Source organism: Canis aureus, chromosome 13, assembly GCF_053574225.1.
Source record: "Canis aureus isolate CA01 chromosome 13, VMU_Caureus_v.1.0, whole genome shotgun sequence".
Lineage (NCBI taxonomy): Eukaryota > Metazoa > Chordata > Mammalia > Carnivora > Canidae > Canis > Canis aureus.
In genome coordinates, this window is record NC_135623.1 from 18,989,994 (window position 1) to 19,007,703 (window position 17,710).

At 48.7% G+C, this 17,710-nt stretch overlaps 1 protein-coding gene and 1 long non-coding RNA gene across 15 annotated transcripts in view; one reads left to right on the forward strand and one right to left on the reverse strand.

The window, feature by feature from the left end:
* Window positions 1-17,710, forward strand: part of LOC144281984 (BEN domain-containing protein 5) — a 1,369,676-nt gene that overhangs the window by 1,328,330 nt on the left and 23,636 nt on the right. The window lies entirely within an intron of this gene.
* LOC144281983 (uncharacterized) lies at window positions 757-5,596 on the reverse strand. Of its 2 annotated transcripts, none has more exons than XR_013350356.1 (3): window positions 5,447-5,596; window positions 4,627-4,782; window positions 757-993 (listed from the first exon to the last, which is right to left on the reverse strand). It is a non-coding gene; the product is annotated as an uncharacterized LOC144281983 (long non-coding RNA). The 2 variants fall into 2 exon arrangements; XR_013350357.1 differs by having other exon boundaries at window positions 757-2,421.

Sequence of the window (17,710 nt, forward strand, 5' to 3'; positions counted from 1 at the left end):
CCTAAAACCAGAAGACTAGTCTTAAGGCAAAAGAGATTCTTCCTTTGAGTTCTCTCACAAGAAAACTGTGGCTTGAGTCTGCCCCTACTTGTTTGCAGTGAGGGCAGACTGGAAAATCCCAAACTCCCTTGCCTTCGGCCAAGCATTTCAGTATTAATTTGTGCAAGTGGGTGTCTCTGGGATTCTGGGAACGCACAGAGGGTAAAGCATGAGGAGATAGCTGAGTCTTAGAAAGTTGGAAAGCTCTTCAATGAAGGAAAACATCTACAGTTTGCCTACCACGTGGTAGGCATTGCGCTAAGTATTTTATTAGCTTATTCAGTTCTCACAGCAACCCTATGAAGGAGCTATCCTTCCTGTCTTGCAAGTGAGAAATTGTTGGCTCAAGGTATTAACTCACCTGGGGTCACACAGCTTGTGCAGGGCAGAGCCAGCCTCTGACCTCGAGCCCTGACTTCCCATAGCACATGCCCTGCTCCTGTGCTCCTAGCCCGACTGCTGGAGATTTGGCCTGTCCCGTCACCCCTCCCCACTCCTCCCCAGCCCTCCAGCCCCCTCTGCTCCTCAGAGAGGCAGCACAGCACCACGCCTGGCACAGCAGACCCTCTCTCCAAGGATGCTGACTCATGCTGTCTCTCCTCTGGTCTGGCTCTCTTCTGAGTGATGGAGAGTTTTCACTTGGCCTAAACTCCTTGCATACCTCCGCGCTGGAGAGTAATTGTTGAGGGAAAGTTACTGGGCTCTGCTGAAAGTCATTTTTAGATTCCAGAGCAGGACAAGAAGGAACAATGACATCACATGTGCATGACTAATTCAAAGCACTTTAATCTTCAAAATGTCAAACTTTATGGTCAGTGGCTGTTCACAGCAAGCGGTGGCACTGTGAATGTTAAAATACCAGGGTGGCAGGGCATCGAGACTGGGAGTCTTTGTAAGGGCAAACCATCTCCAGAGGTGACTGCTGGTGCTTGCGGGCCAGCTCTGAAGCACAGTCTGAAACACAAAGTCATTGTAAATGAGTGGCCACCGATGATTAATATGTTCTAGGTAAATGCACATTAGCAGAGGTCTCTACTACAACCCTGAAAGGTAGGCATTGTGGTCCCCTTGGTGCAGGAAGTAGGGGGAGGAGACTGGTGCTCAGAGCAAGCAGGGAATTTATGCAAGGTCATGTAGTCAGCAAGTGCTTCTGCTAATTCCCCAAGTCAGGTCTCTCAGCCTCCAAAGCCAGCTCTGCTGCAGCCACAGCAATTGCCTTTTGCCTTCGTGGCTTTAAAGTTGGATCTGTCAATGATCTGAGACAAATTTGGAATAAGTAAAGTCCTACTTCATATAACCTTAGGTCTGTGTTAAGAAACCGGAGGAGCCTCACCAACTGGTGGCCCATGGATGATTCTCTTCTGCAGATGGTGGGTTTGGCCAGATTCTATCCATTGGGTTCTGACCTCCTGGGAATCAGGGGAGCCAGGCTGGAATCCAGACATCCAGAAACTTCCTGTGTGACCCAGGAACTTCATGTTCCCTCTCTGGGCTTTCATTTTCATATTTATAGAAGTGTTAGAGGGATTGATGGAAAAACAAATACTTACCAAGCACCCGCTCTGTAACAGGTCCCGTGTTGGGCCCTGGAGATCAAAGATGAATAGACATTGCTTCTGCACCCAAGGGGGCAGTTGAACTAAGGAATCTCTGATGTCCTAGGTATGGTATGAACTCAAATTGCAACTATAAGTACAGATGATGAGTTAAGGGTATTTGACCCTTTTCAGTGTGTCTTAGATCTACTGGAACCTAGACACAAGGCTTTGAACTATATCCCAATGGGTCCAGGCAGGGAGGCAAGTGAGCATATACAAACCCAAAGGGCCCAGACATTGGCCATTCATTTATTCAATTATTTACTCATTGTTTAACAAGGAGTTTCTGAGCACTCCTTCTGTGTCAGGTCCCATACTGGGAGGCTGGGGACATAGAAACGGACCAAGTGAGGCCCCTGCATTCCAAGGTACAATCTGATGGAAAAGTTGACGTGCAGATGTTACAATTAACAGACATTCTAGACCAAAGCCCAGAGACATGACATGACACAAATGCTGGGTGAGGAGCTAGAAAAGTCTAGAGCTTCAATGCTGGGAATGACAGCAGATGGAATATTCTTTCTCCCCTCACTGATGTTGGGTGTATCTGGGTGACTCGCCTTGGTGAAGGTGACGCTAACAAAACTGACTTGGACAGAGGTCTTCCACACGCCCACGCAGTTGGGCTTGACCCTGGCTATTGCAGCCAGCCGCCAGGAGAGACACCGGCACCTCAGCCCAGCCCTAGGATGCACACTGGGAACCAGCCTGCAGCCAACGCAGCCTGGAGCCCTCCCTTCTGGCCAAGTTTATCCTGGATCAGTCAAACCCGTCACATGCATACCTGGGAGACAAAGAATGAAAAATAGATAAAATCATTAGGGGAGGGAGTGCTTAGAGATGGGACTGCACAGAGTGTGAGGGCCTGGCTTTGGGTGCCCTACTGTGGAAGGTACGTGCTGGTCATTCTGAGTGATCATGATCAGATTGTCAGGATTCTCGACCCACCAAGAGAGCTAGCAACCACAAGCCCCAGTGGAGCGTGAGGGGCCAAATACGACTTCCCAGCCGAGGATTCCATGAGGTGTGTGCCACGAGGACCGGAGCATCTTCCGTGCTCCCAGCTGAGGGGGGAAGCGTATCACAGAGATTCCTACCCCCCAGAAGGTACTGATACCTCAGCCTGTGCACAGCCGCTCAAGGCTGGAGTGGAAGGCACTGGGCCCAGTAACCTCCAGCAGAAAGCAGCCCCTCCCTTCCCCCTTCACTGTGCAAACAAATAGCATCTTCTCTGTGAGCCTCAGCATGAAAGATCGAGAAGCACTGGCTTAGCATGAGGGGTCCAGGCCCTGCCTGTGCTGCTGAGGATGCACTATCTGCTGTTTCCCTCCCAACGAGGTCTGTCCCCTTTAGGCCCCAGACATGTCTTCCTTCCTTCAGACGGTGAGCAGAGAGCAGAAAGCCAGTATTGCACCTTTGCATCCATAATATACCATCGGAGGATTTTTTTATTACCTTGTCAAGACAAAGAGCAATGGGCTGCATTTAAATTCAGAACCCAACCGACTGCAGCATCATGTCTGAATCCTTTATAGCAGCCTCTGCTTTAACTTTGAGAGCTGCCCCAGACAAGCCTCCACTGGGTCCCTGTCCCCACGCGTTCTGTCTCCCTCCAGTGCCGGGCCTCACATGCACTTAGATGGTAAAAGAAAGGACTTAGTCAGCGTGGTATGGGCCCAGACTGCTCTCAGAGCACAGGAATGTCTGCGTGTAAGGAGGGCTGGAACAGGTGGGGACACCTTCCTGGAAGTGGTGAGTCTCCTAATAAGATTTAGTAAGGTGCTCACGGTTTCCAGGGCTTTCACATATACAGGGTCACAACAAATCATCACAGCAGTTCTGTGAAGGAGGAACAATTATCCTCATTTTACAGCTTAGAAAACAAAGGCTCAGTGAGGTCAAATTGCCTGACAGAAATGCACAACGTGGTTGTATAAGTCAGGCTTCTCCAGAGAAACAGAACCAATAGGATTTATAGAGAGAGAAGGATTTATTTTAAGGAATTGGCTGGGGTGCTTATGGAGGCTGGCAAGTCCAAAATCTGCAGGGTAGGCCAGCAGGCTGGAGACCCAGGGAAGAGCAGACTTAACAGTTCAGACCTGGACACCTGGGTTACTCAGTGGTTAGGTGTCTGCCTTACGGCTCAGGGTGTGATGCTGGGGTCCTGGGATCAAGTCCCGCATCCGGCTCCCTGCGTGGAGCCTGCTTCTCCCTTTGCCTGGGTCTCTGTTTCTCTCTGTGTGTATCTCTCATGAATAAACAAATAAAATCTTTAAAAACAAAACAAAACAAAAAAACCGTTCAGACCTGAAGGCTGTCTGCTGCAGAATTCACTCTTGCTCAAGAGAGGGCAGTCTCTTGTTCTACTCAGGCCTCCAGTTGATTGGATGAAGCCCACCAACATTATGGAGAATAATCTGCTTCACTCAAAGTTCACCAAGTTAAGTGGTAATCTCTTTCAAAATTCCAGATCCTTCACAGAAACATCTGGAATCATGTTTAGACCACTTAAGTGGTCATCATGTCCCAGCCAAGCCGATATGTAGGATAGGTGGTCACAGTGGCAGAGCTCGACCTTGCCCCCAGGTCTGTTGGTTCAGATCTTGGCCCGGACTACAGCACAGTACACACGGGGAGCTATTGACTCTAAAAACAAAGAATTTGAAGGGGTGGCATGTAGTCCAATTTAACACATTTTATTGAGAGTCTTCATTGTGCCTAGCTCCGTTAATACTGAGATTTAGATTTTTTTTAATTCATTTTGAGAGAGAAAGAGAGAGAGAGCATGAGCGGGGGGGAAAGAGGGAGAAGCAGGCTTCCTGCCAAGCAGGGAGCCTATGTGGGGCTCAATCCCAGGACCCAGGGATCTTGAACGGAGTCAAAGGCAGACACTTAACTGACTGAGCCTCCCGGGTGCCCCTAATACTGAGATTTAAAATGAAATAAAACAAAATAGCATCCACTATCACAGTCTGATGGAGGAACTTACAGTCTGGTGGTGATGCAGAGAAGGCCTCTGGAGAGTGGATCCTCATGACTAAAGCAAGCCTCAGTGGTATAGGAACCCAGCATGTTAAGGAACTGTCCCATCTGGAATGGCGAGTTCATACAAGGGAGGCCCAGGAAGTAAAGCCGGCAAAATCTTCTAGAACCAGATAATAGCCTTGAGTGCCATAGTACTAATTTGATGTTTTAGCTTATAGGCAATGGGGAGCCAGAGAAGGTTCTTGGGCAAGAAAATAGCATGAGGAATTGACTATTAATAGGAGAACAGATGGTGTATATGGGAGGAGGTAGAGAAGGGGAGTCAGCTTAGTTTACCCTGGACTAGTGGGCCCTTCCTCTCAGTATGATTTTGGGAGCACTGCAGGGTCCATACTTCATTCCCCAAGCACTAGAGAAACAACTGGCAGGGGCCAAGTGTTTCTCCCACCTACTGACTTCTCAGGGAAGACAAAGAATTAAGAAACAGACTGGGTTAGGCAGCAGGCATTGCCCTAGGTGTTTCCCTAAAGAACCATGTGGAGAAGACAGGACTGGTTACTGCTCTCATTAGACCGATGAGGTCATTGAAAGTACCTGTCCAGGGTCACACAGCTGAGTCCATCTGGCCTCAGAGTCTGGATTCTCACCGTGTGACTCCACAGCCAGGGCTCTGAGCCACTGAACCGCGCTGGGCTGTGGCCTTGGAAGGGGCCCTCGACGCTCCAGCGTCGTAAGGAGAAAAGAGGAATAAATGGAGGGGCAAAGAGAAAAAAACCAAGAGTTGAGGAAACAAAGGTCATTTTTGGAAGACTCCCATGCCTTACCAAGGCCTGACTCAGGAACAGGTGCTGGAAACGGACACGTAGCCATATCTGGGAAAACAGAATGCCAGCCAGAGAGACCTCAGAGAGACGATGATCACTTGCCAGAAGCCATCCCGAGCTAGAGGCCCAGCTCCACCCACTGTCCAGACTGTTTCTGTTGGCACTGGGAGAGGAGTCACTGCTCGCAGGGCCCTCTGCTGGACTCTCGTCCCTACAAGCAGGCCAGCCCTTCCCAGTTAACCCTCCATGCTAGGGTGCGGTGAGCCCAGGAGAGGGCAGCGATTTCCTGGTTTGCTCCCATCTGTAACCATTGTCTTACCTGGTGGGAGGCATCATCTGCTGTAATTAGGCTTCATTAAAATGCTGATTAATAACATCCTGCCTGGGCCAGGCGGATGCTTGGATTGGCCTCATCACTGTAAATGTGAGTGTTTTTTTTGCAACTATTTACACACAGTTAACACCTCTGCAGGGCCCCAAAGGAAGGAGGCAGCGCAGGCTGTTCAAATAGCCCCGCACACAAGGAAACCCAAGGCAAGGAGGTGGCCAGAGATGGAAGTGGAGTCTGAGCGTGGAGGGCTGAGGGGGCGAGCTAAGCTCCCAGTCTAGGTTACAGATGGGGCCTCACCAACTGGTGGCCCACGGCTGATTTTTTTCTGCAGATGGTGGGTTTGGCCAGAAGAATGTTTGCTGGCTGGTGAGTTGGTTGGTTGGTTGATTGAATGTTGAGTTTGAGGGGTTTTGAGTGTGGCATTTGCTGTCCAATTTGCCACTGATCCTATTGTTTCACAGCTGTCGTTGCACATATTTCTTACCTGACAGGTAAGAGGTGAGGCAGTAAAAAGAACACATTTATAGGCAGCAGATGTGTGTGAACAAAGAGTTAGAAAGGTAAGAGCAGGAGCAAGGATCAGATAGACATTGCGGTGCCCAGAGAGGATGAGACAGAGCCGAGAGGTAAAGGCAGTGTGGAGTCTCCAGGCTCCCACGTCATCTCCAGCAGTTGGAGTGTGAGTGTAGCGGGGGTGAGAGAGGTGGGTCAGGAGAGGCTACAAGGAGATGGCAGGAGCCAGCGCCCAGAAGGAGCCTTGAATACTGTGTTTAACGGGCTAGGGCTTGACCTAGAGAAAGTATGGAAACCATTCAAAAGAAGTTTCAGTCAGAGAGAAACACAGTCCTACCCATGTCCTAGAAATATCACTCTGGCAACAGTGACAAGAATGGCCCGGACAGCAGCAAGGAGAGACCAGAGGCCATTGAGACCATCTAGAAGCGTGACCATAAGGCCTGAACCAGGGCAGAGGTGGTGCAGTAGAGAGGAAGAAGGACTTGAAAGTCAGGTCTGGGGTGAACTCAGTGAGAGATCCACTGGTTTCCTTCCTGGAGGGAGACAGCAGTGCTTCCGATTGATCACAGGCCTGGCTGTCGAGCCCATGAGGTTTCCAGGAGAAAGCCCAGAAATGGAGGAACGCTGACCCCATACCCCACCTTCCAAACAGAAGCCAATCTCGTGAAAAGCCAATCTTCAGTGTGAGGTGGGGCATGGTGGGGGTGGCGGGACGAGAAGAGCTTGGGTGGGGTCTTCCCATCTCTCATCTCTCGGGCCTCACCATAGCAGCCGAACTTTGCCAACTTCTCATTTGCTCTCACAGCACAGGTCAGCCTGGTTTTAGAGCCCAGAGATCAGCCACTTTCCCAAAGCTACTGGTGGCCAGAAGTTTTTTGTCATATCTTTTCTATATTTAAGAAGCTTATTTCTGTTTCTCTGTGCCTATATGATCCCTATTTATAAGACTTCTTGTTTGTCTCTCTCACACACACAGTGTCTGTCTCTCTTTATCTCTGAGAATTCCTATGTCTTTGTGTGTTGCTTCTCTCAGTATCTCTCCCTCTCCGTGCTTCCCTTTTTTCCTAGCTCATTTTTTTTCCCTCCCTCTCTCTCCTCTTCCCCAATTCTCTTTCTCTCTATCCCCAGTTCTGATTAGACAAATGACCCAGGGATGGGGCCAGTCTCTGCCCGGTGGCTAGGCTAATTGATGGCTGCTATAGAATTGCCTAAGCAAGGAACTCTTGTCATTAGCAAGTGATGGGTTGCCTTGGCCTACAACTAGGAAACCTTTGAAATCCTGCATCTAAATTGCCATTCTTTTGACTGCTGCTAGTGATGCTAATTAGCTGTGTTAATTGGATGTTTTGATATTTGAAGAGCAAAGCAATCCAATTCCTTCCTCCAGAAAGCCAAAATTATTAATGAATTTGGCAGCAGCCTTGGCTTTCTTTCCACAGTGGGCACAGCCAAAGATTTTGGGGCAGGGGAAGGGCTGGTTCTGAGGAAGTGCCTTGTGTGCTCCTGGGGAGAGGGAGAGGCTGAGAAGCTGGCTATGGAGCTTCCTAGTGGTGAAATCACGCAGCGGGACAGAAGGGTCTCAGATCATGAGTTCAGAGACCAGCATAAGGAATTTGACTCTGCTCTGCCATTATCTGCCCTGTTTGAAATTTTGCATCCCGATGCCGAACACAGTGCCTGACACACAGTCAGCATCTAACACATATGATTGAGTGAATAACCAATACAAGCACTGATTTTGGAGTCAGATTCAAATTCCAGTTGGACCATTTTCCAGCTTGATGATTTGAGCAAAAGTTACCTCACCCATGGATCTCAGATTTTCCTCCAACTACATATTTGTGAACAGTTCTGATCAACGTAATTTTCTTCAACTTGCTATATTTTCATTGATGTTTTAGCATCCTCTCACACATGCCTGGTACCTCAAATGCCTAACCTGTCTCTTAATCTGGTTTGGATTATAAAACTGTGATTAAAGCTGAAGGAAAGTAGGTCCAGGATTCTGTGGGGACACAGAGAGCAGATCAAGTAAGCAACTAAATTCAGTCTTGAGGAATCTGGGAAGACTTCCTAAACAGGACAGACTTTGAGCTGGGTTTACAAGGGTGATTAAACATTCACCAAGAGGAAAAGAGGAAGACATTCCACAAGGGCCTGAAAGCCCAGAGCTGTGGATGAACTCACTGCTCTGAATTAGAGACCTAAATGATCTCTTACAGCATTGTTTAAGGGAGAAAACTATAATCAAGGGCAGGAACAGGAATCTAGAGAAGAAAAGGCTGGGTGTGGTAGACTTGCCATCTCACTCACCAATGGAAGGAAATTTCTTTGGGAAGCCAAGCCCACAGCCTACAATCTAGTTAATTGCTCCTTGGGATGTTTTCAAACACCATGAGGGGCACAGCTTGGACAGATTGATCATGAGTTCCAAAGACATAGTACAAAGATTATGAGTGATTACTGCATCTTAAAAGTGTTGGAATCTATCTAATCTAATCTAAACTGCCCCTTTAAGGGAAGCAAGGAAAGAAGAAGGAAGGAAGGAAGGAAGGAAGGAAGGAAGGAAGGAAGGAAGGAAGGAAGGAAGGAAGGAAGGAAGGAAAGAGGAAGGAAGGAAGGAAGGAAGGAAGGAAGGAAGGAAGGAAGGAAGAAGGAAGGAAGGAAGGGAGGGAGGAAAATCGAAGGAAAGAAGGAAGTAAGCAAGCTTTCTTAAAACCATAATATTTAAAATCATTTCCAATTTACAGATGTGATGCTCCTTCTGTGCATACCTCATACTTCGACTTTGTATTAAAGGATCATCAGAAATTTAACAGGAAGAGAGTTTTGCAAGGACATCACACGGGCAAAGGCACAAATGACAATGGAGCATTGGGAGTACCTGGTGCTAGAGTGTGGCCAGGGCATGGGATCAGTATTGGGGAGAGACTACATAGGTGGGTGGGGGCCACATCACAAGAGGTGCCGGGTGTAGGAGATTGACAATTTATCCTACAGGCAATGAGGAGCTTTCTTCACATTTTAAAAACAAAGAACTATACAATATGAGATGTTACAACATCTCTTTGATGTTCCTTTTCATAGTTCCTGCTAGACAGTGAGCTCTGAAAGGAGCTAATCATTTCTGATTTATATCTGTGTCTCCAGGACAAGGAACATAGTAGGTATTCACAATCGTTGGCTGCCTAAAATTGAGGTGGCTTAACTGATACCCAAAAGGGGTAATGACCTGTTCAGCATCACTGTGAAACCTGGTGGCAAAAGTGGGCCTGACCCCAGGCCAGAGCTTCGGCTAAATCAACATCCCTGGGTACCAGATCTCAGCTGATTCGGGGATTTGGATTTGAGTGCATCCTGTGTGACATGGTCTAGGGACATGGCTCATTACCTCCAGATCTCTCTCGGTAGTACTGAACCCTTTCCCTCAGAAAGCCTAGCAGAATCCGGGCCCAACCTTAGGAAGTTCGTTGGCCTTTGGTATCCTCATAAGACCCACTGATGTCCTGGCCCAAATGTTCTCTCCTGGGTCACCCATTGCCATTATCACATATTTAAGGATCACCATGGCTCAAGGCCTGGGGGATAGAAAAAAATGAGTCAGACACAGTTGCTGTGCTTAAGGACTAGTCTGAACCTGAACATCTCAAGACACAGACCAAGTTGGATGCCTCTCAGCATCCATGGTGCCTGGCATCCACTGGCTCGAGTTGATTCAATGATGGAGAGAAGAACCTTGAGGAGATAGGGAAGCAAGGACACCACATATACCTTATATCACAGTGAGAACGCTGCAGGTATCATGAAAGAGGAATGGAGTTCAAAGGAGAAGAGAGTTGCTCCCAGGAACCAATTTCAAAAATTTTGTGAAGAATGTGGTGGGGTCCATGCTAAGCCTTGAAGAATGACTGGACTGAGGCTAAGGTGGAGAGAGAGCATGAGCAAAGGCACACGCTGTGTCAGTAATTATTTAACAAATGTCCGTGCAGTGCCTCCTGTATGCTGGGGGCTGTGAGGGGCAGTAAGGATACCGAGCCGCCCTCCCAGAGTTTGCCATCCTGGAGGGGGAGGAGGCAGGAGGGAGTGTATTATGTGTGCATGCACATGTAGCAATTGTGTGTGTGTGTGTGTGTGTGTGTGTGTGTGTGTTGGGGAGGAGGGGGAGGGCAGTGATATAGGATTAAGGGGAGGTCAGGGGGAGACTATCAAGATTGCTAGGCCCAGTCCAGAGCAACCAACGATCTAAACTTGCAGGTCACGTTGGCCTTTATTCTCTACCTGCTATAAAAGGTGTTTGATGTGGAAGGAAAGAAAACTAACACTCACTGAGCTCCTGCTACATACCAGTGAAAAGCACTTTACATACAATATTCTTTTTTTTTTTTTTTTTTACATACAATATTCTTATTTAATTCTCTGAACCACTTTGAAGTAGGTCTGTGCATCCTTGTTTTACAAATGAGGAGGCCAATTTTAAGCCACTGGTTGGTGATGGAATCTTTGTGACTCCACAGTCCTTGATTTTTTAATACATGCTGACCAGCCAGCGTGCTATGCTGGGCCCTCTCCCGTGCCCTGGTTGGTTGGGGTAGGGGGGTGGGGGTGGTGGGGGAGTGAGCGTGTGTGTGCACGCGTGAGTGCGTGAGCCTGCCCCCATATGCCCTCATGCAGGTACCCACTGTGGGCTAAGGGAGATGCTGACTGCTCCGTCCAATTAATGCTCCATCCGTCCCTGCTGTCTCTTTGTGATCAGAATTAATTGCTGCCCATGACGCTGTGTAGAAGGGAAAGGACAGCCATCGGCAGCGCTGCTCGCTGCTCGGGGGATAAAAACATTGTAACGCAAAACAAAACTGGCTCCCGAGGATTTGAAATAGGAAATTCTTTCTGTTGGAGAAAGATTCGGTGTTCTGTGACCAAAGTCAATGTTCTCTGACCCTATTCAGGGAGAAGGACAGCCTGTTCCTGTTCTGGTCGGCGGTACTGAGTAAAGGAAGTGTGGCAATATATGGATTTGGAAAATTGGTCGTGTATAAAAACTGACCATGTGATTTTGCAAATCTCTTCATCTGTAAAATTAGGAGGTTTGACGAGGTAAACTCCAGGGTCTTTTTACTCGAATTTCTTGGGTTGCCAGTGATAGAAAAACCAATTTGAACAGTCTTAAGTAAAAAGTTAAAGTCTGAAGTCAAGTCTAACGGAGCACTGGTTTTAAGCATGCCTGGATCTGGAGACAGTGTCATCAGGACTTGGTCTCAAGCTGCTCCCTGAGTGATGACCCCGTTCTCTGCAGGCTCTCCCCCAGTGGGAGCAAAATGCAGCTCCTGGTGGACATCCCATCCTCTCAGGGTTACGGGTGATTCCCTCTCTCACAGGCCCCGACTCTATCCTCCTGCACCATCTGGTTGGGGCCAGTTCCTCTGAGCCACAGGGACTGACACTGGGGGTTCAATATGGAAAAATGGGGTGTTGGGAAAGGGGAATTGATTAAGAGCAGGAAAACAAAACCAGACAGATGTCTGCTGTTGGTACCCTCCTGCTGAGATGTTTTAGGATCCTCTAGCTCTTTGATACACTGTAAAGTTCAACCTAGAATAAGTGAAGGTCAGCAAACTTCAGGGAGTACTTAAAGCCAGGAGATGTGGTTAAAGGCAAAAGAGAAGATAAGTATTTTTGAGCATCTACTTTATGCAAGAGTCCCTCCCCGGTGGTTTCGTGTTCATTAGGTCATTCAATCCTCACAGTGCTCTAGTTAGGAGCTATTGTCATTCCCGCTTCACAGAGAAGGACATTTAGGATCAGAGGGTGAGCTGCTTGCCTACAGTTTTTGTTTTGTTTTGTTTTGTTTATTTAAAGATTTTATTTATTTATTCATGAGAGAGAGACAGAAAGAGAGAGAGAGGCAGAGGGAGAAGCAGGCTCCCGGCAGGGAGCTCGATGTGGGACTCGATCCCAGGACCCCGGGATCACGCCCTGGGCCGAAAGCAGGTGCTAAACCGCCGAGCCACCCGGGAATCCATTTGGAATCCATCCAAAGCCTACGGTTTTTTATCCATTCATTTATTTATTCTTCCCACAAGCAAGGTGGGAAAACGGGGGAGTCCTATTAAGCTGTGGGGAACCGAGGATGGGGAGGATGCAGGCCCCGCCCTCCAGGAGCTCACAGTCTAGCTGGGAAGAGACAGAGGCAAAGAGGAGCGGAGATTCGGGGTGTAATGGTCCGGTCCCAGCCGGCGCAGGTCGGACACGCAGCTCTGCCCACTGGCTCCCAGGCCCTGCTCCTTCAGGTCCCCTCCAGACCCAGGCCCGAGGCTCCCTGCTCTGACTTCCCGGGGCGATGTTCTGAGAGGGTTTGGCTTAAGAGGAGCACATGTCCCTGGAGGCCACTAGTTCTCAATGGGGTTCACCCTCTGCCTATACCCAGCTAGCTGTGGAAGGAACAGGACCCCTAGACCCCAGGATCATAGTTCTCTCCATGAAACATTTCCATCTCTTCATCTTGGGCTTTACGTAGGCTCCTTGGAAATGATCAATCACGTGGTGCTGGAGTCTCCTTCTCCTCTTCATCAGACAGTCCTCTTCCAGGGACCCTCATTCTGGACTTTTCCTGCTTCCCTAGAAGTGACAGGGGAAGAACAAGTCCACTTTACCTGCTGAAGTTGGTGACGCTTGCTCTCACCCTGCCTTGTGCTAACCCCCATAGCTCAGCATTTCTCTTCCCACAGTCTCCAGGACCTGACCTCCATTCCTCCTCCCAGTGAAGTCCTCAGACACCGGGTTTCCCTCCGATTTCCTACCATGAGCAGCAAAATATTAGCTGAACACCAAATGTGCCGTACACCGCCAGACACGGGGGACCTCACGGTGAATGAAGCGACACAGTTTTTGCAACCACGGAACTTGGTGGCCTTGTGGAAGAGGCGGTTATTTACCAAAACCACAGAGACACATGAGGTTACAGACAGGAGAGGCCCATGCGGGGGCCCCGGGGTGCTGGGAGGGGTATGGCGGCAGCCCCTGACTTGTCCAGGGGCTCACGAAGCCTTTCTTGAAGGAGCGGGAGCTGGGCTGGGGGCTGAAGAAGGGGCGGACGTTCCCGGAGGCAGGAGAATGCGCGGCCCACAGCGGGCCTAGGAAGCCCGCCCTCAAGGGATCCCCCACAACGCGGGTCGCAGCAGGACTCGGCTGTCCCGTTGTTATTAGAATAGGGCAGGAGCGAACGAGACGTGGAACAGGCATGTTTTATATCCTGACACCGGACAGATCTGATGAGTGTTGGCCAGAGGGAGGGAGGGAAGCAGACGGGCCGACAGACAGGCAGACAGACAGGCAGACAGCGGTGTGGAATAGTGAGGATAGGAAAGTTCCTAAGAAAACATATCCTATCCTAAAAAAAAACTGGATATATGTGTCAGTCTCATGGGGAGCTCAAGCCCAGCTCCTTAGCCATCCTGTCAGTGGCCCCCTCAGCTGTGCCTGACAAGGAACCGACATGTCTCCCAAAGAAGGCGAGATGCGAGGAAATGCCAGTAACTGGACATCACGGCGGAGCTTCGTCGTAGGAACCATAGGAGTCGTGTGACACAAACGTGCAGCAAAATAAAATTAGGCGACCCTCCTACTGAGGAGAGTGCCATAGAGGGATTCCAGGGAACTAAGAACTCCCTGGAGTCTAGGGGAGCCGCAGTCCGACTTCGTATCCAGGATCACTGCGGGCACCGCCACCTACTCCCCAACGCAGGAACCTGACGTCTACCCTTGAGGCGGCCAGAACCCTGCATCCAGCCCCCCGGCTCGTGTCCATTTCACACGACCAGTATTTCTAGTTCTGTCTCCTCCTTCTTGCCCCACTCTTAGTGTCCCAGCGCAGGCCTTCCCCATCCTCCCTAGACTAGAGCTGTCCTCCCTGCCTCCAGTCCTGGTCCCTTCCAAACCATCCTCTACCAGGGCCACAGGAATGATCACGATGAAGCCAAATCTAACGTTCTCTCTGCCTCCCTTACAACCTTGCCATGCCTCCTTATCACCTGCGGCATAAAGTTCACGTTCATTACCTCACACGAGGCGCTCATGACCTGTCTTTGTGTATTTCTCTTGCTTCCTTCTTCGTCTTGTAGAAGGTATTCCAGCCACGCCAAATGTCTTCCCACCTTTGAGGGGATCAGCATGCCTCAGCTTGCACATGCCTCTGCCTCTGGCCAGGGATCCCTTTCCATGAACGCCATCATCCCCTCTGTGCCTGGTCAGCTCCTACTCTTGACTTTGGTCAAGTCCCTCAGATTCCAACCTCATCCTCCATGTGTTTGTTCATTGTCTCCCCTACTGGGATGTGAGCTCCATGAGCAAGGTGTATCTCAGCATCTAGAAAAATACCTAGTACATAGGAAATTCTTAATTATTTGTTGACTGCAATTACTTAAAGCACATTTATCTCAAATAAAAGACCCCACCCTGTTTGGCGCAGGTGTTACCTCCTCTAAGAAGTCCTCTGGGGTCCCTCCAATGTCAAAACTTATTTTCTGTGCCCCTGCTTCCCTCTGCCATAGTAGTCATTGCCCTGCACTGCAGTTTTTATCTACCTGTCTTCTGTGAGGGCTGCTCAGGACAGAGGTTGACTTTTCATCTCCAAGTCCGTAGCATCTGGCCCAGAGCCTGACACAGCAGGGAATAAATATTGAATAAAGGAACACAGTCGGGGCAGCCCCGGTGGCTCAGCGGTTTAGCGCCGCCTTCAGCCCAGGGCATGATCCTGGAGACCTAGGATCGAGTCCCACATCAGGCTCCCTGCATGGAGCCTGCTTCTCCCTCTGCCTGTGTCTCTGCCTCTCTCTCTCTCTGTGTCTCTCATGAATAAATACATAAAATTTATTTTTAAAAAAAGGAACACAGTCATTTTAAGACAGTTAAGATAATAATTATAGCATGATCATAATTCCCAGTAACCTCAGGCCTTGCAGTTGGACAGACCTGAGTTTGAGTCTTAACCTTCAACTGTTAGTTGAGCAATGTTAGACACGGGACTTCTCTGAACCTCGGTTTACTAACCTGGAACATGGGAATAATAAAATCTGCCCTTTTTGTGCATAATAAATAGCACAGTGCCTGAAAGATAGTAAATGATCCTAAACATAAGTTCTACCCCCTGAGTTTCAAGTTCAAGACAACAACTTGTTATTTCAAGTTCAAAATAACACAAGGGCAGGAAAGAAAATCATAAAATGTTAGAGCCAGTGGAGCCCTAAAGAGTAGAATTTAAGGGATGGGATCATTTCTATTTTGCTTAAGATGGAACAAAAATGTCCCCAAATGAGGATTAAATGTAAGGAGGTAGCCGAGAATAAGGTGTTATAGTGGAGTTTGACTATAGTGTAGCCATCCCTTGGTGAAACCGTGGAAGAAGCCCAACTCCTCCTGATGATACAAATGGGGACGAGGAAGCCCGGGGCGGGGTGAGTGACTTAGCCCAGGTCGTCCGGCAGTTTGGTAAAAGCTGACATTCAAATATGGGTCTCTTGACTCCCAAGATATTGCTCATTTTATTAATCCATGTAAGTGCTTCAAATTCCGGGCCAAATCAGAATGAAGACACAAGGAACAAGGGAGTGGCCTTCTTTTTTTTTTTTTTTTTTTTTAAAGATTTTATTTATTTATTCATGAGAGACACAGTTTGAGAGAGAGGCAGAGACACAGGCAGAGGAAGAAGCAGGCTCCTTGCAGGGAGCCTGATGTGGGACTCGATCCCAGGTCTCCAGGATCACGGCCTGGGCCAAAGGCGAGCACTAAACCGCTAAGCCACCCAGGGATTCCCGGAGTGGCCTTCTTTTAAAGACCATATCCTGTCCCTTTAGTGAGCCTCTTCAATTCTAAGCTAGTTTCAATTATTACTTTTGCTTTCCAGCCTAAAGACTGGCCTGCGATTCTCAGCTGCTGAATGGCCCACCATTCTGTTTGTAGTTGCTTCTAGGCCCATCTTAGCAGAGGAGGAGCCATTCTTCTCCTTACACAGTCATCCAGCCCTAATGTCTATAGTGCCTGGACCGGGAGCAGCTTAAGGCAGGACCATGCCTGTTGTGTTTAGCCCCCCAGTGTAGCCTATAAACCTATTACCTGGCTCAACACATAGGAGGTGCTTGATAAGCATCTGTTGAATGAATAACAAATAATAAATGACAACCTGCCCAGCGTGGTCTGAAGTTCAAAAGTCCCCCAAGGCCATCCTGTCCAGACTCAGGCACATTATTCCTAAGGTCGGATCTGCATCCGTTCTAGCCCAGCCAGCTTCCAGCTTGATTTCTCTTCCAGATACCCAGTCAGAGTGATGGGTACTGCCTCAGGCCTGAGAAGGCCTGCTCTGACCTGGGTGGCCAGAAACGGTAGCCTCTTCTCCTAGGATGGGGCAGAGAGAGAGTGAGGACCAGATCAGAACTAGAGACCATTTCAGCTCACCCTCTAGCCAATTTTACAGAGAAAACTGTAGGAAACCTGCAAGACCTTACCCCTGAAAATCCAGATAATTCTAAAAACAATTTCTCCATCTCTCACTCTCTCTCTCTGTGCGTCTCTCTGTCCCTCTTTTTCTCTCTCCCACTTTATCCTGTTTTTTGGTTCATTGTCTTTTTCTTGCTTCTGTGATAGACCTAACGTGTGTTAAATGGCTCTGGAAAGAAATCTGAATGTGACACACCATTGTCCTTGAGGAGCTCGTGCTTTGTTGGAAACGACAGATTCATACACAGTAATAATAATAATAGAGAGTTACCACCTGCCTGCACTGTGCTAGGGGCTCAGGATCCATGATTTCTGATCCACACGAGAGTCCTTTGAGATAGGTAGCAGATGCGAAAACTGAGGCACAGAGATGTTAACGCAGCTTGCCCTAAACGTGTAGGAGCCAATATTAAAATCCATGCTTTAAAAAAAAAAAAAATCCATGCTTTTGGGACTCTAAACCCCACATCTAAACAGATGCAGGATGGGGTGCAGTGTCAGGGGACAGGCTTAGACTAGCTTATGCAAGGCCCTGAATGCCACATTTAAAAGTTTAGATCTTACCCTACAGGTGACAGAGAATCAGTGTAAGGTTTTAAGTCAGGAAGCGACAAGGTTAGCAATTATGAGAACATCGCTCTCAGTGCAAAAGGAGGGAAACTGAAGTCAAGAAGACCAATTAGGCTGAAGCAATAGTTCAGATAAGAGAGAGGATCTGAAGTAAGGGGATGGATGGTAGAGCGAGAGGAGGAAGGCCACATCCACAACACGTTTAGGAGGCAAAATAAGCAGCATGCGGCCCTGTACGGGTATCTCCTGCCCCTGAGAGGCAGCAAATTATGTCAGTAAAAAAAAGACTGGGGTTGGACATGTCTGGATCCAAATCCGGTGAACGCACCTGCTGCTGTGCAGAAGGCCCTGGGGGTCAG